This window comes from Neofelis nebulosa, chromosome 2 (genome assembly GCF_028018385.1).
Source record: "Neofelis nebulosa isolate mNeoNeb1 chromosome 2, mNeoNeb1.pri, whole genome shotgun sequence".
NCBI lineage: Eukaryota > Metazoa > Chordata > Mammalia > Carnivora > Felidae > Neofelis > Neofelis nebulosa.
In genome coordinates this window covers 31,501,951-31,528,429 of record NC_080783.1, presented here as the reverse complement: position 1 = coordinate 31,528,429, position 26,479 = coordinate 31,501,951, and the positions used below count along the sequence as shown (strand labels likewise).

The window sequence follows — 26,479 nt, the reverse complement described above, 5'->3', positions numbered from 1 at the left end:
CTTCCACATGACTCACACACAGAGCCATACCCAGGGCTCTGCTACCATCTCCTGATCCTGATGGACTTCTGTAGCCTCACGTCCTTCCTTTGTTCTGTTGTCTGACCCTAGCCACAGAGGTATATGGAAGCATATGGGATATTGAAAGTATTGTATTGGAAAACATAGAGCAAACATATACATAGAACTCCACTTGGACAAGGGAGCATTTTACCATGCTGGGCATCACCTCAGATTTGAAGTGCAGGTTGATGCCTACATTTATACTTCCAAGGTGTCATTTTGGAGTATCTGTTCTCTTAAAAATACACTCTGTAAGTATTGCTCACACCTGGTCCTATTAGTTTACAGACTATGGCAGGATCATAGCCCTTAGGGGAGTGAATGGGGCTCTCTAAGAGAGGCTGTGATCTTGTCAAACCCTGTCATAACAATTTGTGTGACACACAGAATGAGTCCCTTCCATAGAAAGGAGTTGGTAATAGAAATCACAAATTCTGGAAGCAAAAATATCTTTTGTTAAAGTGTAATTTTAGACCGTAGTGCTCATAGGGAAAACAGATGACATTTCTATCAGAGGTATTTCAAATTTAAGCAGAGTAGTTATTCTGCTTTGAAAAACTTTATTTCTCTTATTAAACATCAGGTTGACTATTATAGTTATGAATCCCTGATTCTAATAAAATGTAACCCAATAGATGTGTCCTAGTGTATTTTGTCAAGGCATGGACTATTAAGGACTTGATACACAAGAAGTCCAGCGTATTTCAAACTGATTAATTAGGAGACAGGTTTGAAGGAACCGAAAGTCGCCCCCTGTTAGTTTTCTGAGCTCTGTGGTTGGGATTGTGTATTCTGCTGTAATGCAGGCCTGCTCCTTCGGAGGTCATCAAATGTCCTAGATGAGGTTGTGGATACTGAGTCGTATTTGTCAGTAAATTATGTCCTCTTTTTCTACATTCTTTCCTTCTTATTCCACAGTCATTAAAGCCTTGCTGTGTTCTTGTTATTTGTTGATAAATGCTTCATAATTACTGTACAACTAAAATGTTAAACTTGAATGGCTATATGGATTTTTATAATAATAAAAAAAACCAACCCAAACGTTCTCACTGGAGAAAGGCAAAGTGGTGGGAAAAACTGAGCTCTGGCAGAGAAGTATGGAAAATGGCAACTAGGTGTGGTTGGGGAGCAGGGGTAGGAGGGCTTCTAGCAGCCCATGTCTTGGTGTTTACTGTCTTCCATGTACTGTGTAAAGGCTTTATATGGATTCATCCACTCAGTGACCGCAAGAACTCTGAGATTGGTACTATTATTATCCCCATATTAAGTAAGAATGCAAGAACCAGGCACCTGGGTGGCTCAGTTGAGTCCAACTCACTCAGTTGAGTGTCCATCTCTTGATTTCAGCTCAGGTGATGATCCCAGGGTCGCGGGATTAAGCCCTGTATTGGGCTCTGAGTCGAGTGTGGAGTCCGCTTAGGATTCTGTCTCTCCTTCTCCCTTTGCCCCTCTCCCCTACTTGTGTGCATGCTCTTTCTTTCTTAAAAAAAAAAAAAAAAAGCAAGACTTGAGGCACAAAAATGTTAGGGACTGGGTTTGAAATCTAGGCAGTCTGGGTATAGCCTGCAAAAGTCTTGATGGGGGAACTAACTTGGAATTGTATTTACTCAAGCTCCAATCCTACTTGTCACTTCCCAACTCTGTGATCAACAGTGAAGTTATTTAACCCATTTGAGATGGTTTCCCAACTTGTAAGTAGGTATAACAATACTTACAGCATACAGATGTGCAGAGTTTTAAATAAGGCAATGTATGTAAATGGCTTGACACTTAGAAGGAGCTCAGTGGACATTGCTTTCTCTCCTTTTGGTTTTCTGTCCCGAGGAAGTGGCAGCGGCAGCTTGCAGCCCTGACTCACCAGGAAAGTCCTGGTGTTGGGGGCGCCTCCCAGAACTCTTAGGGCTCTGCACAAGTTGCTTAAAAACGTGCTCCCATGCCGCCAGAAACTTTCTAAGGTTTCTTCTTTACTTTTGGGTGATCCCAAAGAGAAGCTTATTTTCACAAATTCATGTCTGCCTGGTTACATTTTGCTAAGTGTAGGACTGCCCTTGCAGCAGTCTGTAGCTTGTATGTGAACACAGTTGGCCAGACGTGCTTTCCTCGTAGGGCGAGAGAGTTTTCCCTAGAGCTCTTGACTTCTTTTTCTTACGGGAGGATAAATATTTGCTTTTTATCTTTGATTTATTTCTTTAGTGTTTTCCTCTTAACTGTTAAGAAAGAGAGTAAACAAGTGTAGGGGAGGAAATATTTTCCTCTACCCTCTTAGGGTCTTTGGCTCGGTCTAAGAATTAAACTGACATGAGACACATTAGTAGGAAAAAAGCAGGCACATTTTTACTAATTTTTATATGCACATGGGAGGACTCACAAGAGAATGAAGACCCCAAGAAATGACTAAAGCAGAAAGTTTTTATGCCTTTTAGACAAAGGAAGAAAGAAAACCCAATACATTTGTGAAGAATTGGAGACAAAGTGTGGGAGAAGGGTAGTAAGTGTGGAGAGGTGAGTAGGAAGGCAAGGGTTAGTTTAATGAGGTTGGTTTGCACAGATTTCTTTTGGCCTGATTGCTCATCCCTGGTGATAGAATGTCTTGCTTTCTCTTGGTACAGAGAGGACACCTTTCACATGGCGGTTTTATTTCCTGCTCTCAGAAATAAAAAAGAGAAACATTGTCCTTCTTGCACCTGCTATTTTCCACGTGTCTGTAACTCAAAATAATATGCTAAAGTGGCATATAAGTTTCAGTGAAAATAGATTGTAGTGTTATTTATTTATTTATTTATCTATTTATGTATTTATTTAGCTTATAATTCTTGGATCCCTCAGGGTTCTGAGATTGAGTAGTGAACCCTACCTCAGGGTTTTGCTTCTACAGAATGGATAGGGTATGCAGATATGTTTATGGATTTGAGAACTTGAACCAGGCTTGGATTGTGTGGAACCTCCTCCCCACCTACTCTGTTCTTCCCAATCCCTTTGCTAGCGAAGTTCCTTCTGTGTTTAGTTGTGAAAGGAAGGTTTTTATGCAGCTGGTAAGAAGCCTTTAACAGAAGTATCTGCGTATCCATAGAGATGCCATTTGCTTCCTTAAAGGCAACACAGTATGCATCTCTGATATGATGTCTAACGTATGGTCTGAGGACCACCTGCATGAGAATCCCTTGGGGTATTTATTAAATAGAGATTCCTGGCCCACCCCAGATACACTGAATCGGAATCACATTGTCATTATATATGTTTGTGGTTTTAAAATATTCTTTTCATGGTCAAATTTGTCTTTGCTGCAAAGCAGCAGTGCAAACTTGTCACATCATTCAACCTTGTTCAGATCTTGGCACACACATTTCCAGGGCTAATTTTCTCTTCCTGTGGCTTGTCACTACCAGTGAGGGCCTGTTTGCCAAAGTTCCCAGTGAACTCATTGATGAGCAGTGCTGGGAGAGGTCGCTAAGGGTGCCAGGGAGACCAGAAGCTAGGGGTGGTGGGACTGTGGAGTAAGCCAGTGCTGGAGCCAGGAAGATGTAGTTCATGCAGTTAGATTTAAGGTAGAGGTGGTCTGTACTCAGGGAAGTTGCGATCTGCTATCTTAGGGAGCAGAGGAGGGAAACGAGAGTCAGAAAGGTAAAAGGCAGAAGCAGTGGGAGGCTGTAGTGGGAAAAGGGTGGAGATGGGGATATAGGCCCCGACCTTGGCCAGTGGACCTTGACGTTTTCTGTTATGTTTATTTTTGAGAGAGAGTGGGGGAGAAAGAGAGCAAATGGGGGAGGGACAGAGAGAGAGGGAGACAGAGAATCTGAAGCAGGCTCCAGAGTCTGAGCTGTCGGCACAGAGTCTGATGCGGGGCCAGAGCCCATGAACTGGGAGATCATGACCTGGGCTGAAGTCGGACGCTTAACCAACTGAGCCACTCAGGCACCCCATGGGATGTTTGGAACTTAATTAGTTTCAGACCGTTTTCTCGAGGTGGTTCTTATGTGACTTGCCAGACTGGCTACTTGGAATTTGTTTGATGCTTGCATATTTACATATTGAGTATAACACATTACATGGATTAAGTGTACATTTTGCTTATAAGTAAAAGGTAGAATTAAGATAGCTAGTTGAGAGCACAGTTCTAAGAACGAGCTGAGTTAACTTCTGAAAATGTGCTATTCTTACTCTAAACTTGCTATCTTAGACTATTCTAGAAAACACAAGAACACATGAGCTCAAATTCCAGTTTCTAGTGAAGCTGTTACCAAACTTTGTTGCACACTGGAACCATCTGGAGATTATTTTTGAAAATACTGTTGCCTGGTTCCCGCCCCCAGACATTCCGATTGAATCGGTATGGGCTATGACCTGGACGTTGGGATTTTAAAAGCTCTCCAGTCCCTCAGTTTTGGATAAAGAAATTCAGGTCTAGAGAGATTGTGAAGTTTTCCAGGGTCACATGGTTTTAAGAGCAGAGACAGGATTAAATAAACAAAAGTCTCTTGACTCTTAGCTCAGGGTCTAGAAACCACTCCAGGCCTTATAAACAAAGGGGATTTAAAACAGTGCATTGTCCACAGAGATGATGCAAGAGTTGGGGAGGCACATTGGAGATGGTGAGGCAATGCAGAGAGCAGCAGGAAGCAGCTACAACACCCCTAGGGCTGGAGAGATGATGGGAACGGGTGGTGTTTCTGGATCTCAGATGCCAGAGACATCTGGGAGGGCACTAGAACCCCAGTGGGGGGTGGGGGGCTAGCTGGCAGGAACTGAGACTAATGGAGGGAATTGGAGATGCCACCTGATGCAGAGGAGGAGAAGGAGAAATAGCCTCTCTTCTCTCCTCTTGCCCATGTGCTCTAGTCTTGTCCCTACTGGTTCTTCCTATTGGCCAAACCAGTTGGGAAGTATGGTTCCCTCCAGAGCAGAAGAGGGAATGCACCTGAGTGCAGACCAGCAGGTGACCAGCTTTGTGGCCTTTCTAATGTGTTGAGGTCCTGTGGAACAGAGATGTTTGGTTGCTGCTATCATAAAGGAGGCTCTTAGGGCAGTTTCTCGGTAGATAGATGTAGGTAGAAGAGGGAACCACTTTTTTTTTTTTTTTTTTTTTTTTTTTTAGGTATAATCTTCGTTTTTAACGTTTACTTATTTTTGAGAGACAGAGAGAGAGTGGGGGAGGGGCAGAGGGAGAGGGAGACACAGAATCCTTAGCAGGCTCCAGGCTCCAAGCTGTCATCACAGAGCCTGACACAGGGCTTGAACCCACGAACCAGGAGTTCATGACTTGAGCTGAAGTGGGAGCTTAACTGACTGAGCCATCCAGGCACCCCAGGTATAATCATTTTTTTTTAAGTAAACTCTACCCACAATGTGGGGCTCAGCCTCACAACCCTAAGATCAAGAGTTGCCTGCCCTACTGACTGAGTCAGGCTCCTCAGGAATAATCATATTAAAACTGTTAACATCTTATATTCATTTTCATAAGTAGTGTGATCGAAAGGCTTAATAGAGGTTGCACCTTTTCCTTAATATCCTCTCTCTTCTGCTTTACTTGAGGCCCATCTCTCTCTCCCATTCAGTATGTTTGTTTTTACAGTCCTTATATTTAAAATATATGTAAGTTTAAAAAGACCCATTGGTAATCTTATCTGTAGTAAATCTTAAACATCTGTTTGAGGACTACTTTCTAGACCTATCACCTAAAGGCTGATGATTTCATGTATGTATATGAGATGACAGACTTTGCCTTTGTATACCATCTGAAGATATTTTTAAAGAAAAATGGAATTACAGTACATAGCATTTTATTTGTTCTGCCTGATGGGCCAAGTACTTTGTACCCAGCGGAGCTAAGCCGTATGTACTGCTGTTCTAACAGTAGCTCCCCGTAGAGCTCAGCGTTCTTTAGACTTGGATAATGTGTCTGATGTCATAAAGAAAGGTTTATTAAAATAAATACAATATCATATTTTCTTTCTAATGATGTCCTGCCTAATTCCATCGGAAATACATACTAGATGATATGATATTATATTTATTTTAACAAGCCTTTCTTTATGACATCAGACACATTATCCAAGTCTAAAGGTGTGCCCCTGTTTTGAGAAAGAAGCTATTTAAACACTTGGAGGTTTAAGTGCTTCCCCAAGGTTACCAGCAAGGAGCTGCAGAGGCAGGGTTAGAATTGGTTGCTAATTTCTAGCTTTTCGCTGGAATTGCCAACTACAGATTCCAGTAATGCGTTCTGACTTTATTTTCCATCGGAATTAATCTGCAGTTAATGATAGCCTTCACAATCAAGAAGAACACTGAGGCCCAGAATTGATGACTTCCATAAATCTGCTTCTTTCCAACGTATCCACAAGGTTTGCCAGAGAGGCAGCTCCTGGTGTGTTTCTTATCCCTTAGTTAATTGGACTGCTTTTAGTGTTTGGGAGTTTTTATACTCTTACATAGTACTTGACTTATTAACAGTAAATATTAAATATAATAAATCTCAAAACTTTAAGCATTTTGTGCTATTACCTAATTTTTAAAGTACATGTGACGAACCCTGGTGAATATAGGGTATTTTACTTCTATTGTGTATTCTTGACAGAGAAATTGGGATCTACAATGTGTTAGAAAATTCTCCCTGAAGTATACAGGGGTGCTAGATAATGTACACCACCAAATCCTCCAGACCATATTATAGAAACACGATATAAAAAAAGAATGAAAATGTTTTGTTTCAGGAAGCTACTGACTCTTCATATCCTGTAAAATGGGGTGTGTGTGTGTGTGTGTGTGTGTGTGTGTGTGTGTGTGTGTGTATGACTGAGTGTGTGTGATTTTTTCTTTTTAAACATGAGCAAGTTTGCCAACGGTGTTGGGTGTGCCAGTAAGATGGAGAAGACATAACTTATATGAAAGAGCCAGAAAACTCATCCTAAGAGAGATGTTTATAGGATAAATCTTACCTTTTACAGGACATAGGGAAGATAAAAAGCTATTTTATGATGGTTAATTCCGCCCAGATTACTACATTACTTAAAACTGAGAGAATCTTTTAAAAAGAATTTTCTATTTTCCATCTACCTTAATTACTTTATGGCATTTTTATTCATTGTAGGCAATGAATTGTCCGCAGATAAATGGAATTGTTGATAGACACTTTCACTTTGGAGCTTTTCTATAATCTAAATGTGAAGATATTTGGATTGCTTTATGAGGACATTTAAATATAAGAAGTAGCTTTTTATGTGTTGGATTTAAGCAAAGAAAGCCACTTCACCAATTCTAAATTCCTTTTATAAAAGCCCCGAATTACTAAAATGAAGTTCATTCAGCTCAAACATAATCAGCCCTTCTCTATTTTGCTCTGAGGGAGAAGAGCAGGCCCTGGGTCATCTCAGATGGCTTTTTATTTGCTCATACAACTTTCATAATACTCTGAGGGAGGGTGTACATTGGAATTACTGTGGTATTGATCGAAGCGGAAAAAAAACACACTGCAACACGTCATGGTATCTGACTTTAGAGCTCAAACCAATCGCTTCTCATGTGGTTGTGTAGACTTAGTGAATTGGACCTAGGCTCTCTTGGTCATGTCAGATTTAGAATTCTTTCATGCAGAACAAACTAAACAATATGTGGGAGTTACAGGAACCCATTTATCATACACTTAATGAGAAAAAGCTGGCCCGTAATAACACAATGGTTTTTTAATATCGAAGATGTTGAAACTTATGGAGGAAGCAGGTAACCTGTGTATTTAATTCAAGGACGGAATCATAAGAATTCATCTTAGGGAAGGCCCTCACCATTATTTAGTGCTGGATATTTTACTTTGGTTCCTGCAGAAACTTTCATCTCCCGGTATTTGAAATGCAAATATTTCCACTGGGCTTTTGGTTTCTTTCATGGTTTTCAAAGGCTCTGCATCATTATATTTGGTAATTTCATTTACTTTGCATAATTGTTCCTAATCTTTATTTTTAAATTAAATCTTATTGTAGAATACATCAGTGAAAGGTGCTTTTTTCATTTTATATTTGAAATATATCCCTTAAAATGGATTCCCAAGTTTACTTTAAAAATAAAAAAAAAAAATTGAGAGAAAAATTCTATTCCCTTCTTCCTCCAAACAAGGAACAGTCCTTGGTGAAAAAAAACATTAATTTTTTTAAATCTTTTTTTATTTTTGAGAGAGAGCGAGCGAGCGAGCAGGTAAGGAACAGAGATAGAAGGAGACACAGAATCCAAAGCAGGCTCCAGGCTCTGAGCTGTCAGCACAGAGCCAGATTCGGGGCTCAAACTCACGACTGTGAGATCATGACCTGAGCCAAAGTCAGACGCTTAACCAACTGAGCCACCCAGGCGCCCCTCCTCCCCCAATTTTTTTTTTTTTTTAACTAGAATCATTACATTTAAAAATGGAAAGTATCTATATCAGTTCCCCTTCCATGCAGAAACCTTTAAGCTCTGGTTTCCAGAGGACACAGAAGGTTGGGACGTTTCTACTTCAATCTAAAAATCCCCTGTTCCTTCGACATCCCTCCTAAAATGTGGTTTCCAGATGGTTCTGGCTTTGGTTTTCTCTCTTTTCTCAAACTCTTTGGGATACCACATTAAAAAAACAAAACAAAACTTAGCAGATGTGATTAAAAATTTGTGTTAAGACTAGGTAAGTATTCCTGAAGCCTTGTTAGAGTGCTTAGGGCGGGGCCCTGACAAGTGAGACCGGTGGAGGCCTTGGACAGGACTCTCTGCCCTCAAGGAGCCGCATATACAGAGGTTCAGACAATAGCACATGTCTATGTGGTCTAATTAGGGCAGAATATAAGAGATTCTGTCATTAGGACATTAGGTAGAAAAATATGTTAAAAGTGCTAGTAGCAGAGTGGTTGGAAATGTTCATAGGGAAAGAGGGGCAGAGCTGAACCTGGACAGTTAAGATGGGGAACAGAGGCATTGATGGGGGAATAGATAACGGAAGCAGGCTTGTAAGGAGGCTGATCGGATTCAACACTATTTATGTTGGAGGGTAATAGCAATAAGAAGATGGGATAAATGAACTGGGACCATATACTAAGAGGCTTTAAATGCCACTGTGCTGACTTTGAATTTGACATTGAAGTTTCTGGGGAGTCAGTGTAGGTTTTCTAGCCCTGGTGGGACTGAACGAAGGCATTATTTTTATCTGTATTGATCTGTTTGGTCTGTTTAGAATGCTCTGCATTGGGAAGAGAACAGAATCCAGGAGTCCCGTTATAGCTATTACACGGGGTTTTACGAATGTTTGAGAGGTCCAGCTTAGGATGGATGAATCAGAAAGGAAGGAATTCAGGTAAGAAAAATCAAAAGGATTGTTGGAAATAGTCAATGACAAAAAGTCATTGAATTTCAGGTAACTATGATTTTTGATGCAGGTGGCAAGAAAAATGTTGGTGCCCTTGACAGAATGGGAGTATTAGACGATGTTATGATTTTTTTTTAATGTTTGTTTATTTTTTTGAGAGAGAGGGAAAGAGAATGTGAGCAGAGGGGCACAGAGAGAGGGAGACAAAGAATCTGAAGCAGGCTGCAAGCTCTGAGCCATCAGCATAGAGCCTGATGCAGGGCTCAGACTCATGAACTACGAGATCATGACCTGAACCGAAGTCTTACACTTAACTGACTGAGCCATCCAGGCCCTCCCCCCCCCCCCCCCCCCCCGCCCCGGAATGGGAGTATTAGGAAGGGGATTATCTTGTTTCATATCTCAGAGTTGAAATATGGAAACTTACTAGCTGTGTGCTCTTGGGCAAATCATCTTCCGTGTATGAGATTCTTCAAAGAGAAAATAGGCATGTGATCTCCTTATTCTAAGATTATGTCGAGGACCAATGAAGTAGGAGACAGAGACAGGAATATGACAGAACCAAACAAAAAGTACTTCAAGTGTTCTACATGGACAAGATGGTAATACTTCTAAAGGAAGTAGAGTGGTAGAAATAGGGAAGTGGGTTTGGTATGAAATAGGAGGTTAAGGTGGGATCATCCAGCTGTGTAGTAGTTTGATTACAGGGACTGGGTGAAACCTTTGAGGTCCATCTTCTGCCCTTTGGCTGAAATCATCGTCCCCAAAACAACTCTGGTCATTTCCTACCCAAAATGCTTTTTTGTAACTCTTGTTTCTCCTTGTTCACAGTGTGAATCTCTACCTTCTGCTCAAGGCCTAAAGGCCCATCACATCCTGGCCCCAAAATACTTTCAAAAATTATTTACTGAACATTATTTAAATGCTCACCAAGGGGCAGGCACTGAACTGAGTTCTGAGGAGAGGGAAGTTAAGAGGCAGGGTCTCTGTCCTCTAGTGGATATCCTCTATCCTCTAGTTAGAAAGTGTGTGATACAGCCAGATATATAGGGGACTATAGAAAGAGAGGGAGAGGAATACCTAATGCATATATCCTCTCTGAGATGAGAAAGGTGGCCAAATTCAGGGAGGGCTTCCTAGAGGAGGTGGGCTGAGCTGAGTTTTTGGGTAGGAGTAGGGAGTCAGGGCAAATGAGAAGTGTTGGAGGGAGGAGGGTGTTTTAAATTTCCTTTGAATCCTGTCATCCAGTTGCTGTTCCACCTAGAGCTTGAGTCATGCTTAGATAACCCTGGCCATTTCTCAAATGTGGGAAAATGGGGTTGAGGGAAAGGGAATATTCCTGGACCGTGGGAGAATGAAGGAAGACTAAACCAGGACTCCTTCAGACAGGTATATATAGGGCAGCTGATTAACTTACTCAGATGGAGGCACTTTGAGGAATAAATGAGGGTGCTGTTAATAGTATGCCTGGACCACAGGGTAAGCTTGGACTACTCTAGGAAAATCAGGATGTTTGGTTGCTCTAGGCAGAGAACTTCCATCTTCTGTGGTCACAACATCATAATAAGCCTCCTCCTGGCTGTTAGTTGGCTTGGGAGCTGTCTCCTTATAGGGCTTCTCTTTGGGATGGGCGCAAGATCCAGTTCTGCAGAATAGCCTTCCTTAGGGAAATGGGAGGACTATGGACTGGATGTGGAACTGGGCCAAGTACCTTCCTCTTGGCCAGGAGAGACAGCAGCGTTCTGGCCGGGTGGGTGGTGGTATGGGAATCCTGGTGGGCAGCAATCCCAACACTGTCCCTAGTTTCAGGGTGAAGATTGGGTCCCATGAGCTGATTGGTTGTGGGAGGGGCGGGGACTTGCTTTTGAGAATCAGCAAGCCCTGCTTTCCAGTTTGCCATTGATCAACTGCTATCCTGGGCAGTTTCTTCTCCCCCCCGTCTCCTTGTGACTGTGAAAAATGCCTGAGAAAATGTTTGTGAGGATGCTATTCAGAAGGACACCTTCATTTGTGGATGCTTTATTGTACATTCTTGTTGACATGGATGCTGATGTCAATGATCAGTCATTGAGGGTCTTTGCCTAGCTATCTCCTGGGTGTATGAATGGTGAGATTCAGACTTTCATGGCTGGGCTAGGGAGAAAGGATCTGGGAATAACAAGAATTAAAAGACATTTTCAAATTATATATACAACATAAAATAGGGTTTTGTTTTAAAGATAGGCAGTGAGCTTTTCTCTATATATTGTGGTTCCTTCAGCATTTGTAATAAATTTAATATCTCCAGTTGGGCTTCAATAACTTTAACGGAGAAAAATTGCAGTTTTAATAATAAGCACACGTTGATTGCCTACTTTGTCTTTTATATTAAAATGAATGTTGCAATTACTATGTGTTAATACTCAGTAAACTATGTTTCTTTTTCATTTGGAACTAAAAAAAAAAGTGTTACTTCTAAGCAGGCACGCACAATTTATCCTGGTAAATAAAGTAATTCTAAGTGTGCATGTATATGTTTATTATGAAGCCATCTTTCAGAATGCACCAAATGGAAAGAGAGGGAAGCTGATTGTCTTTTATTGTGGAGCTGACAGAATGTTTATTAATGGCCATGGATTTGAAATGAGCATCTTACTAAATGGAAGTCTTGGGCCAACCTCTGACCCTTTTGTCTTAAAGGTTTGAGAACAGATAATATGAAAGAATACCAGCTTTTTTCCAGATGGCTGCATGCCTGATGTTCCTTTATGTTTAGCTGTCATTCAAATATGAATGCCCAGTGATTATAAGTGTCTCTCTCTCTTTTCTGGACTGAAACGAAACCTTTTATGCATTGTGTGTTAAAACAGATTAACTGTTTGGCTCATCAGTAGGGAAATTAGAACAATAGCTGCCAACTCAATGGTATAGTAAAAGAATGTCCTTAGGGGCTTAGGGGTAAGGTTCATAAGCAAATGGTGTGTCCAAGTGTCAGGCTTGGGAAAGATGGGTGGGTTATAAAAATATTTCTCCTGAATTTTAATTTTATAACTGCATCTGGATGAGAGAAGAAGTATCACTAACAAACATGTAGGATTTGGATAAAATTTCCCCAACTTTTTACTTGGCCCGTCATTAATTTCTTGGAGTTCCCACTGTGCAAGATGAATTAAAAATGATATGTTTATCTGTAACGATGTGTTTTATTATGAAAGCATAATGCAGAATTACTATAGAGTGTTATTCTACCTTTTAGTGTGCTAAAATTGTCTCTTAAAATTATACATATTTGATAAGAGTCTCCTGGATGGATAATTTGGGTATCGTTTTTTTTTCTACTCATGCATCAGTTTTGTGATCTGAAAAGCAAGTAAGGCAGACAATTGTCATTTAGGTATGGTTGAAATACAGACCTGTCGGCGTGGCAAGAGAGAAACTGGCGACCCCTCAGTGACCTCTGCAGCAAAGGCAATATAGGAGATGGCTGGAGGCCAAGGGTCTGAGGGGACCAACCATGGCCATTTTAGAAAGCTGGAGTACTTTTTACTTACTTACTTACTTACTTATTTATAAGAATTTTATTTAAATCTAAGTTAGTTAACATATAGTGTAATAATGGTTTCAGGAGTGGAATTTAGTGATTCGTCACTCAGCTATAACACCCAGTACTCATCCCAACAAGTGCCCTCCTTAATGCCCATCACCCATTCAGCCCATCCCTCCACCCAACACCCCTCCAGCAACCCTTAGTTTGTTCTCTGTATTGATGAGTCTCTTGTGGTTTGCCTCCCTCTCTGTTTTTATCTTATTTTTCCTTCCCTTCTTAAAATGCTTGGTTGACTCACATTCTCAGCAGGGAGTAGAAAGGTGGCTCTCCTTTTCCCTGGAAACCCATACATTGAGTTAAGTCTGATATTTTTATGACCTAGTGGAAGAAAAACAGCATGTCTCATCCATTTTTTAATGAATTGTAGTAAAAGATGTGTTTTTTGGTAGTTTTTGTTCTTTATGGAAAAAAACACAGGAAAACCTCCCTTGAAAGTCTGTTGTTTAAAAAAAATTTTTAATGTTTATTTAATTTTGAGAGAGAGAGAGAGAGTGAGAGAGTGAGAGAGAGAGCAGGGGAAGGTCAGAGAGAGGGAGACATAGAACCCAAAGCAGGCTCCAAGCTCTGAGCTTCAAGAGAGCCTATACCAGGCTCGAACTGACCAACTGTGAGATTATGATCATGACCTGAGCCGAAGTCACATGCTTAACTGATTGAGTCACCCAGGTGCCCCGAAAATCTGTTGTTTTAATAACAGTTGTTTGATGAAATAAGTGATGAAAATAAGTGATGAAAATAAGTGATGAAAATAAGATTAACTCAAATAATCTGCTCTTCCACTTTTAACTTCATAGGATATTTTTGATGTTTTAAATTTTTATATACTTGTTTCATGATTTATGCCCCGTTTTTCTTTTATAACAGCTTTATGGAGATGTAATTTACATACCATACAGTTCACACATTTATAATGCACAGTTCATTGCCTTTTAGTGTATCTGCAGAATTGTGCATCTATTGCTAGAATTTTAGAATATTTTCATTACCCCCCCCCCCCCCCCCCAAACAAACCCAACTCCTCTTAGCCATCATTCCCTAATCCCCTCAGCCATTGGCAAACCCCTAGTCTACTTTCTGTTTCTGTAGATTTGCCTACTCTGGGCATTTCATATGAGTGGAATCAAGAACCAACATGTGGTCCTTTGTAATTAGCTTCTTTGACCTGGCGTAATATTTTCCAGGTTTGTCCGTGTTGTAGCACGTGTCAGTACTCATTCTCTTTTGTAGTTGAATATAGATTTACTACATTTTGTTTATCCGTTCATCTACTGAGGGACATTATTTGGTTTGATTTAATTTTTCTAGGTGAATATTTAGCAGAGGGAGTGATCTCATTTGCCAGACAACTCACGAATCAGAAATGACTTCCACCCACAACCATGATTTGCTGCCCATGACCAGCACACTGTAACACTTTACTGGTGGCATCTAAGTATTTTGGTGTGAAAATGACCTTACTGAATGAAAACTTCACTGAGGAACTCATCAGTGGTGCCCTGACTGCTCCTTCAAATCCAAAACTCTGTCATAAGGACCAATATTAAGTGCTTATGTCACTCTAAGATGTCACAAAGTGGTCTATCACACTTGCCTCCTGAAACAAAATTCCAGAACTGAATAAATGCAAAGGAGATGAAGGAATGAAAGATCAAGGAACTAAAGTAAAAACAGATATTGGGTAAAGAGAAGTTATCCTCATTACCACATGGGGATGAGGTCAAATGCTAGTGCTGGAAGATTGACGTCTCTCAAGTCTGTATACATTACTCACAAAAATCATCGTTTTGCTCTTCTGGTTCATTTCTATAAATGCAGAATCTATAATGCCATCTACCTAGCATGATGAAAAATATACAGAGCATAACTCCTCTCTGTAGAGTTTCCCTATGTAAATTTTCACAGTGATGGCAAGGAATTAGGATGGTCACCACTCTGAGTAGGATGGTGGAAGGAACCCGGAGAATGTGACAGTAATGACCGTGTGGAGAACTTGCTGTGTTCGAAACACATGTACTGAGCCCTCACACAGATTTAAGAGGCATCCTTTGAATAAGTACTCTTCCTTTTTTTTTTTTTTTTAAGTTTATTTATTTATTTTGAGAGAGAGAGAGAAGGAGAGAGAATCCCAAGCAGGCTCCTCGCTATCAGTGTGAATCCCGATGTGGGGCTTGAACCCATGAACCATGAGATCACGACCTGAGCTGATACTGAAAGTTGGACACTTAACTGACTGAGCCACCCAGGTGCCCCTGAGTAAGTACTCTTATGTCCATCTTATAAGTGGATAAGCAAAGGGTAAGTCATTTTTTTTCCCCAGTATCAAACATCTACCTAGTGGTGGAGCCAGATTGTCCCCAGGCCACGGGACCCCAGAAGCCCTGCTGTGGATCCCAGTGCTGAGGTGCTACTGCAACTTTTCAGTTTCCCATGACCTCTTTCCTTTCCCCACTGAATTTTATCGTCGTGTTTCCTAGTGGAACGTAATGTTTGTCTCTCTTTTAGGTAGATCTACTGGTGGTTATTTTATTCTCTGACCTGCAAAAATAACACACAATTGGAGAAAAAGTCAGAAAATACAGCATAAAGGAAAACAAAACAAAACTCAAACCCTGCCATGTAGATAGCACAGAGTTAAAGGAAGATAGAGACCGGAGCTAGGATGGTGTCTGTGAGGTGGTTTGATCAGTTGCCTTCATTCATTTTTTTCCCACTGTCATTGTATTTAAGTGCAAAAATCTGAGTGTTGCTTGCAGTGGCTTGGCTAGAGAAATGTCTGTTCTTTAGGGTCATGAGTCTATCTTCTAGAAAGGGCTTCCTTTAGAAATTTCCTGGAGTTGTTTGCAAGTGACACAGGGTGCTCAGATGCTGCATCAGTTCAGAAAGTCCTGTTTGACCCTTGGTGTATCTTTGTGACATGGATGTTTCTTTGTCTCGGGAGGAAAGTTCACTCAGGATGCCTGCCTGAGATACCAAGAAGATAGTTTCTCTCTCTCCAGTCTCCAAAGAAGAGCAGTGTCTAGCCTGTTTCTGTTTCATCCCCAGCTTCTTTCTTACTGACTGTGGGAATTCTTCTCTTTCTGAATCATTAATGGTGGATCTCATGATGAGGCCAAGCATTGAGAAGGTGAAACACTGAGATGGAGTCTGAGGGTTTGGGCAAGGATGGTCACTATAGGGGATGGTGTGTTCAAGACCATGGTTGGTTTGTCTGTTGCTCCCCTTCCCTTAATGCTGGTTACTGCCTGTGTTTGTAGAATATCTGTGGTGGGGAATGAAGGGGCATGGAAGGAAGAAGCTGGGCAGGAAGAAACAGTTTACAGAAAACCAAGCATTATTGCCACATATTAAGTGGTGGGACATTTATATATTTTATCCAAATAAAAAGAGTCCTTTTGTAAGTTCTTTTCATCATTTTGGGGCTAAGGAAACTAAGTTTCTGAGAGTCACAAGACCTTATGCAAAGTCAAATGGATACAACGAGGGTATATTTCCAGTGTTTCATTTGGTTTGACTTTTGTCTTATGTTTTGTAATAATTGGAGACTTGGCCAAAATTGAGACTCAGAATTTCATTTTGAGGGGAAACGAGACTGCTGTGCTGTGGGGCTCAGTTTGAATTCTCCAGTGAAACAAGGAAATGGGATTGTATTCATTCATTCAGCAAACCTTTTTTTTTTTTTTTTTTTTTTTTTTTTGCAACTGATTATTTGCAGGTGCTGTGGTGCTAGGTGCTGTAAGAACATGTATTCTCTTGCCATGGAGCTCTGTCTACTGCGTATAATGACAAATAAAAACAATATAACACTGGGAGTCTTGTCATGGTTTTTGATAGAGAATGCATTTCATAAATCCATTTAGAATTATTAAGTCAGATAAAGGAATATAATATCCTTGGTTTTTGTTGTCTAATGGCCATTGTTTCCTTCTTTTTCATTAAAAAAAAACTTTATTGTGAAACACTTTGCAATCGTGTATTTATCACCCAGCCCTTTAAATCATCAACCATCTTTTATTCTTTTTATGTGTCTTTTTGTTCCTACTTGTTTTACCTTTGTAGGGATGCTGAGAGTCTTGGAGCAGGGCTTCCTGGGTGGTAATGGAACCTTATGGGACATTATTTTCCAAGTAGCTTTTTAGATCCCTTTTATTTTGCCAGTCTGGAAACAAAGAATGGGTGACACATACCTATTTTTTGAGTAGTTTAGCAAAAAGACAATAGAATGGTTATTTGACTTCCATGTTCAAGGATGAATCCTGCTGCCCATAAAGGGGTCTGCCATTTGCTGGCTTTAGAGGATTAGAGGTTTGTTTGGTGGAAAAGCGTACAGAGTGTTAGTTGCAAAAAACCCTCAGCACGTACAAAAACACGGAACACCCTCCAAATAATCTTTCAAGTAAGTGAAGCTTAGCAAGAAATACAATTGCAGAGAACATTTGTATTTGTGGTTTATATTTATATGTGTGTAAAGGCAGCAATTTCAGGCTTTTAAGGAATTAAGCTGGCTGGAGAATTGGGTATGGGAAATTAACCTGCCTAATTCATTGGCTTGATTTTGGTGGTGCTCAGGATCTGTGAAGAGGACCCTATTCCATGCTACTGTGTAGTGCCTCCACAACTCCTTGACGAGAACAGAATAATTTTTCTCAAGTGCCAGGGGCTGAGGTAGGTTTTTTTTGTGGCAGAGATCTGAACCAATGATGCCTCTCTGATAAATAAGAGGTTCCCACGGATGAGTTCTCACTAATTGGTGCAGCCCCTTCAAAGTCTCCGGGTGTGGATGCCTTTGTATTTGTTGGTCAGAGTTCCCCTGAAACTATTCTTTTTAATCCCACCTGTCTCTCCAGCCAAGGTGTTGGAAACGGTGATGTACCAGTGATGGCAACCTAGCCCTGGAGAGTGGAGAGGAGGTAGTTGTTTGCATAGGATTATACTGCTAACATGTGGGAATGTGCTTTGCAAACTCATTACATTTGTTAGAGCAGGGGAACAGGTGATATTGACCCTCTTCTACTCTGAGTAAACAGTCTTACAAGGGCCGGTGAGTGGTGAGCTGGGCCTAGAACTGGTCTTCCCTGTCGGCAGCTTGCATCGCTGTGCATAGGGGAGCCTGCCGCATTATACGCACTTGGTAATTGTTGGAATGAATGAGTGGACATATTCCAATCCAGGTTTTTCCAGAGTGGGCTTCATACAGCCTTGGTATTAGGAAGAGATCTTTGGAAAATAATTTCACGGACAAATAAGTTGGGAAATGTTAGTCTCTGGTAGAGTCACTGAAGGTTTGAATATATTTTACGGCAAAGGAATCATTTTTTACCTTTGTTTAATACGGTGTATAAAACCATGTGATTGTGGTGCCTTCCTATCTATTAGTGTCCCACAGAATAATTACTGTTATGTATAATAAGAGCCTTTGGGAAATAGAGCTTCAAATGAATAGCTTTCCCATAGTATTTGACATTGACCAATTAAGACGACCAGATAAAAAATTAAGCTCAGATCTGGGCCTCCTGCTTTTGTCTTATATTCATTCCGTTAGTTCTGTTTTTGAAGCCTCCACTCCCATGTCTATCTTGATGATTTGGACTTCACATTTCCTATCCTTCCCTATGTCCTGAGTTACTCTATTTGTGCATTAAAACAAATTTCTTCTTGTAAGAATAATACATGATCAAGTTGGAAAATTAAAAAAAATATAGATACATAAAATATACCATTCTATTTATAGTCTTATAATCCCACTATAAGAGATAATATGTTTCTATGTGGCTGTGTATGTCCTATGGAGCTAGATTGCCTGACTTCAAATCTCAGCTCTTCTCCTTACTAGCTGTGTAACTTGGGGAATGGTATTTAGCCTCCTGCATTAATTGCCTCATCTCTGGCACGAGGATAATGATAATGCCCATAGAATGGAGTTGTTATGAGGAATAAATGAATTAACATTTGTAAAATGCTAGGAGTGTGTGCTAGTATCTGTGTGCTAGTACCTGGCACACAGAACTTGTATAAGAGGTAAATTAAAAATGTGTCTGTGTTAAAATGTCAATACTACCCAAAGCTGTCTACACATTGAATACAATCCCAATGAAAATTGCACCAACATTCTTCTCGAAGCTAGAACAAGCACTCCTAAAATTTGTATGGAACCGCAAAAGACCCTGAATAGCCAAAGTAATATTGAAGAAGACCAAAGCGGGAGGCATCACAGTCCCAGACTTTAGCCTCTACTACAAAGCTGTCATCATCAAGACAGCATGGTATTGGCACAAAAACAGACACATAGACCAATGGAATAGAATAGAAACCCCAGAATTAGACCCACAAACGTATGGCCAACTCGTCTTCGACAAAGCAGGAAAGAACATCCAATGGAAAAAAGACAGTCTCTTTAACAAATGGTGCTGGGAGAACTGGACAGCAACATGCAGAAGGTTGAAACTAGACCACTTTCTCACACCATTCACAAAAATAAACTCAAAATGGATAAAGGACCTGAATGTGAGATAGGAAACCATCAAAACCCTAGAGGAGAAAGCAGGAAAAAAACCTCTCTGACCTCAGCCGCAGCAATTTCTTACTTGACACATCCCCAAAGGCAAGGGAATTAAAAGCAAAAATGAACTATTGGGACCTCATCAAGATAAAAAGCTTCTGCACTGCAAAGGAAACAATCAACAAAACTAAAAGGCAGCCAACGGAATGGGAAAAGATATTTGCAAATGACATATCAGACAAAGGGTTAGTATCCAAAATCTATAAAGAGCTCACCAAACTCCACACCCGAAAAACAAATAATCCAGGGAAGAAATGGGCAGAAAACATGAATAGACACTTCTCTAAAGAAGACATCTAGATGGCCAACAGGCACATGAAGATTCTCAACGTCACTCCTCATCAGGGAAATACAAATCAAAACCACACTCAGATACCCCCTCACTCCAGTCAGAGTGGCTAGAATGAACAACTCAGGAGACTATAGATGCTGGTGAGGATGTGGAGAAACAGGAACCCTCTTGCACTGTTGGTGGGAATGCAAACTGGTGCAGCCACTCTGGAAAACAGTGTGGAGGTTCCTCAAAAAATTTAAAAAAATAGATATACCCTATGACCTGGTAATAGCATGGCCAGGAATTGACCCAAGGGATACAGGAGTGCTGATGCATAGGGGCACTTGTACCCCAATGTTTATAGCAGCACTCTCAACAATAGCCAAATGATGGAAAGAGCCTAAATGTCCATCAACTGATGAATGGATAAATTGTGGTTTATATACACAATGGAATACTACATGACAATGAGGAAGAATGAAATAGGGCCTTTTGTAGCAATGTGGATGGAACTGGAGAGTGTTATGCTAAGTGAAATAAGTCATACAGAGAAAGACAGATACCATACGTTTTCACTCTTATGTAGATCCTGAGAAACTTAACAGAAGACCATGGGGTAGGGGAAGGAAAAAAAAAAAAGGTTAGAGAGGGAGGGAGCCAAAACATAAGAGACTCTTAAAAACTGAGGACAACAACAACAACAAAAAAACAAAAACAAAAAACAGAACAAACTGAGGGTTGATGGGGGGTGGGAGGGAGGGGAGGGTGGGTGATGTGTATTGAGGAGGGCACCTGTTGGGTTGAGCACTGGGTGTTGTATGGAAACCAATTTGACAATAAATTTCATATTTAAAAAAAATGTGTATGTGTGCATATGTGTGTTCACATAATATTACACTGTATGCATATATCACACATTATTTCAGCAGTATACCATTGTTGGATATTCAGGTTGTTAGATTTTTCACAGTGATGAACAGTGCTATTGTGAACATCTGTCTCTCAAATTTTTTGAATAGCCATCGCTATTTCCTTAGATTGATTCCTTAAATTGGAACTCCTGAATCAATAGATGTGTATGTTTGTGAAACTTTGGTACAGTCTTCCTACAGACTTTAGTAAGAAATCCGATGAGTTCTGATTACAACCATGCTTGAGAATGCCACCTTTTTTCACTTTTGTTAATATGAAGGGGTGAACATTTTGCCATTTAAGAAAGCAGTACTGGGGTACCAGGCTGGCCCACTCGGTAGAGCATGTGACTCTTGATTTCAAGGTTTGTGGGTTTGAGCCCCATGTTGGGTATAGAGATTACTTAAAAAAAAAATCTTTGAAAAAAAAAAAAAACAGTACTAATGGAGTTAATTTCTGCTGTGTGTGTTTTGCCTTTGGCTGTTGCTATTTATAGTTTGAAAGAAAAAAATGGACAATAGACACTTTTTGGGAGAACTCTTTCTATATTAAGGATTTTAATCCCTTGTCATTTGTGGTAAATATGCCTTGCAATTTTCCCCTCCTTTTCCCTTAAGTTCCTTCTCCTAATTCTCCCATTTGCTTCACTCGGTTGCCTGAATATAGACTTTTGTAGCTCTTTTGCCTCGTAGTTCTAGTATAGCTTAAGTGAACATTTACAAAATATCACTGCTAACACTATCCATAATATCTTAAAGAAAAAACATGCGGAGTATGGTACATTGTCTGATGAAGGGCATAGGGCAACTTTTAAATGAAATTTGTCTGTAGAGGAAATGTCTTTGTATTTTCTTTTTTGTCCTAGAACTGAAGTGACGAGTTTTCAGTCTTTAGAAGTAACACCCATTCATAGTTCATGCTTTTGTGATGTTGACCCGTACTTTATAGGTCTGCACCATTTTATTTGCAAAATGAATGATAGGGTATGTGAGACTCATAATATTAAGTGATTGTTTTATATAGACTTACTGAGCTAGATAGTTGAATCTTTTTGTCCAATTGTTTGGTTTAAAATAACATAAAAAAATAAGATTTTTTTTCCTGAATAATTCTGTTAATAACGAACTTGAAGTTTTTGTTTGTCCCCCCATAGGTAGACTAAGAGTGGAGTGGAGAGATTTCTTTCAAGGACTGATCTTTAAGCACATTTCCTGGATATAGACCTTAAGACCTTTATTTTATAATAATGGAGGTAAAATATTTGATGCATTGAATCTTCTCATGCATATAACCTCGTTTTCTACTCCATTTATTTGATAATTGTTTCATCATTTCAAATTCAATTTGTAATAGCAATGAACACTCTTTAATATTTTTCTAATAAGGATTAGTTGGAGAGGTTAATATGGTCAGAAATTTAAAGAAGCTCAGAGTCATCTTAATGAGTGTCAGGTAATTAACCTACATGAATAGATTAAAGAAATCAAGCAGGCACGCTGATGGGTTTTCCTTTCAAGTTCAAATTTAGAACATCATCTGTGCAGTGGTTAGGTCTTACACATTAGATGGTGATTGCTATATTGTTTTTTAATATATAAAAAACTTAACAGTGAAACGTTATTAGAATTCCTCATCAAATTTGATTAATTGAAGAATGATTATGATATGTGATATGAATTTTGAATTCTTATATGTGAACGATTTTTTTTTTTCAATAAATAGTCTCCTCCAGATGAATTCCTTTGCAAATCAGGAACCAGCACTTTAATATAGAGATCTCCTCTTACAAGAACAAATCATAATGTAAAACTTAAGCAGCTCAGGAGCTGCTTCATTTAGGTCTAAACTTGCTGAAAATGATTTTCACTATTATCCTAGGGATGCTATTTTTCAAAGTGAGATGAAGAATTACCTATTTCTGCGGTCACCGTAGGATTAAAAGACAAGTTCTGGAAGTGATCCTGAGTGGTTCCAAGGCAAGACTTCATCTAAATTATTCACATGGATGACATGTATCTTCTTAAGGAATTCTAGAAATTTATGGATGATTTGTCCTTTGTTTAGCTAATTACAGTTGAGTTGATCTAAGCTATTTGTCTTTCTGGCCCTACTAGAGGTGGTATACAGTTAGTTGCTACCTTTTTTTTTTTTTTTTTTTTTTTTTTAATACGGCAATTCTAGGTCAGGGAGAGCCTCAAACCGGAGATCATTTGTTTTGATTCCCTCTTTGAGGGTGAGTTATTTCTGGTCTTAAGCAAATAGCACCGCCTTGGTACAAAATCTGGATTTGTTCTTCAGCTCTGCCGCCTGCCGTTTACTCCTTCAGCCTTACAGTTCTGTTTTGTACAAGGGGGACACAAATTTTGTCATGTGGACAGAATGAATGAGATCTTGCTTGTGGAAACATTTTGTAAATGTGCTAAGTAATGCAAAGGTCATATGTTTCATTGTTAACTTCGTAGGACAAGGTTTTCCTGTCCATCTTAGGTACGCCCCTCCAAGCCGAATACACTCACTTTATCTTGACTTAGTTTGCAATCTCCTGTTCTACTCCCTGTCTACAAACCCTGCCTAAGAATTTCCTTAAATAGTAGCAGAAAGAAACTGCAAAAATCTGGTAATGAGTTCCAAGGAAGGTAGAATGTTAGAATTAGTTGTATACACACCATTTCTGACCTGTGAATGGTAAAAATGTCAGTTGAGGTCATAATGTTGGATTTTAATCTGCACTTTGTGGCCTGGTTGTTTCTCATTGGCACAGACTTTAGGGCCAACTCTCGCCACTATATAGCCAACTATTCAAAAGGGAGACCAAGTGAAATCAATCCTTTTTGGGCTCTTGTTGTGTGAACATCTCTGTGCTGAGAGTTGGTGTGAGCAGGTGAGATACAAAGATTAAAAAAACAACAACCCAGAAATTTTAAACTTCTTACTCTGGTTAGAAGATGGCATATCACATGAAAGGTAGAAGTTGAAAAAGCATCTCTCAACCACTCCTTTGGTGATTTGGATTTTATATTCTGTTTCCCCAGCTATATTGGGAATGGTAAAGAGCTATCTTTATAACACTTTGTATTGCCATGTTGACCAATGCTGTGGTTTACTCTTAGCAGATGCTCAGTAAATATTTTGAATCAAGCTATAGAGCCAGGATAGTTATAAATCCCTCTCTACTTATGAGAATAACAGTTAAGAGGACAGTTATTACTGATGCTAGGTTAATAGCATCCTCCGAAACTCTAAGGAGAGCGTATTTAGTTCTCTAAATTATATAGCTCTGTGCTCACTTATTTATCTTTTAAAGTGGTCAATAAAGAGCTTCTTGCTCAGCACAGGAACAAGGAAGTGCAGCAGAAAAGTCTTTAAAGTCAGAAAAGTTGAAAATACTGAGTCCTTATCACATAACCTGAGGCATTTGAGTTAATTTCCTCTTACGCCTTTGTAACTCCTATTTTATTAAATGTGCTGTCTGTCAACCTCTGAGAGTTTTCTTGATTTTTCTGGATCTGGCTGTCTAATGGCACATTTTGTTTTAGAAATACAGTGTTTTAGCTGTGGTTGAAATAATTTGTGGGTCTTGATTAATTTACCAGTATTACTTCAGAAATCCTCCTAAAACGAATTTCGGTGGTTATTGTTTGTTAATTTCTCTGCTGGGGCACATTAAGCCTGAGAAGCAAAGCGATCTGCAAAGTCTGTGTGAACTGTTTGGATCCCTAAGGACCATCAAGAACAGATAATGAAAACACTGAAAATTTCTCCTCCTAACGTCAGTGTTTTTCTTTAAATCAGGCCACAAGGCATTTTTCATTGTCCTAATAACCATCTGTTATAAAAATGTAGAACCTTAATGCCTGGTAAGTACATCCTGCTAACTGCCTTATAAACTACGCTGATTCACTCCACACACCAGTGCTTTTGGCTAATTCCAAAGGGGACTCGGCACACCAAGAATGTGAAGAATGCAGTGCAAAATCCAACAGGAGTGTTGGAAAAACACTTCCGCCCTTGAGTTGCACTCCGTGTTGGTGTGAAAGAGCTTTGTTCATTTTCTGCCTTAGTTTCCCCTTCAGAAAACAGTGACAGGCCTTTCCAGGGGAGTTCACTTGGGCACAGACTGGAATGATTTTGTCAGGTTCAGGCAGCCCTCTCTGGGGTAAATCCTGGGGAGATTTCCTTTCGCCTGATCTGCTACCACCTGGCACGTAGTAGGTATGTTTGCTGGATGAGTAATCAATATTTATTGAAGACTATTTGGTTATTTCCACTTACACGTGATAGCACCGGCTGACGAGGGTGACACGATTGCGTTTGTCATTACTGACCTCATTTTCTAATCTCTGAATATTAACACTGTTGAGACAGAGCATTTGTTTTATAGAAAAAGGTGTATTCTTTGTGCCTTTGACATCCTGAGTGCTTTTCCTCACCACTGAGAATTGGACAAGGACAATGCTTTGTTACAAAAGGGGCGGAGGTCATTTTGATATCTTGTATTTAGCTCTATTAATATTCTTTAGATTTTACTCCGGAATTCTTCATATCAGAAAAAAAAAAAGTTTTAATATCAGCACAAGAAGAAAATACAATCTATGTGGTGGTGAGTGCCCAGTGCAAATACTAAACTTCTTTAAAATGAAATTTTCCCTTGAAAAGCTGTTTAACATCCAGTCTTTCCAATAGAGATGTTGAAAGCAGAAATATACGTCTGCTCCTCAAACTCCTATGTTTTCACTCTTTCCTGAAACATGCTGAGAAACTGAAAACATTTACTTCATATATTTAAAAATGTTTGACTGAAGTGATATACACACGCAAGTCATTTTAGATTTCTTGGGAGGAGACATTGCCCTTCTTTCTGATGTTATTTTTTGCTCAGATGGTACCTGGAGGTCATCTCTGCAGTTTGGGGGCAATCAAGCCAGACCTAGGAAGGCTTTTGTTTTTATACTTTCTTTGCTTGTAAAGCAATAACGTATTCATGGTTAACTGTGAACCAGAGGCTCTTAGTCCTGGCTGCGTATTAGAATCACCTAAACACTGCTCCCAGTAATTGCTTTGGGCTGGGGCTCAGGATTTGGCCGATTTAAAGGCTTCCAAGATGCTTCATATGGCAGCCAGGGCAGAGGATGGCCGTGGAGTGAGCCAGGGAAGATGGGTAACGATGTAAGTTTTCATGTAGCACTCGTTTTGTGGTGCACTGGCCTTTTTGGCTCCATTTTTGTTGTGTAGATGGTTTTGATTCTAATCTCCAACCTTAGTCTAAGAAGCACTTGGGGTAGTGGAACTTGCTAAGAATACCAGTCCTTGGGGCCAGTGCACAGGTTCTAACTCAGGGAAGTGAGGGGTTGAGCACACCAGCCAGTGATTTTAATAGAGATGGTTGAATTTCAGGGTTCCTTTAATCACTGCCATGTTCCAGTGACCTAGTCCAGTGTAAGAAATCATTCTAAATACACGGTCTTAACATACCGACATCATTGTACCTCGTGGGCTTATGGGTCGGGTATTTGCTATAGTTTGGCTAGGGGAGTGCTTCTGTTCCATGCGGTGTCAGCTGGGGTCACTTGGTGATATTCACCTGGTGGCCGGTCTGCAGGGTCCAAGATGGCTGGATTCACATGCCTGGCACCCATGCATAGAGAGCTGGAAGGCTGGGGCCAGCTGTGCCCTCTGCATGTACTGTTGGGGCTTTCTGACAAAGCCTCTTAGCTGGGCATTTGTATTTACAAGGTGACTCAGGGTTCCCAGCATTTGCAAGAGAGCCAGGAAGGA

At 40.0% G+C, this 26,479-nt stretch overlaps 1 protein-coding gene across 3 annotated transcripts in view; it reads left to right on the top strand.

Annotated features, from left to right (window-relative positions):
• PARD3B (par-3 family cell polarity regulator beta) overlaps window positions 1-26,479 on the top strand; it is a 1,004,898-nt gene that overhangs the window by 37,768 nt on the left and 940,651 nt on the right. The gene's annotated exons all lie outside the window — the stretch shown is intronic.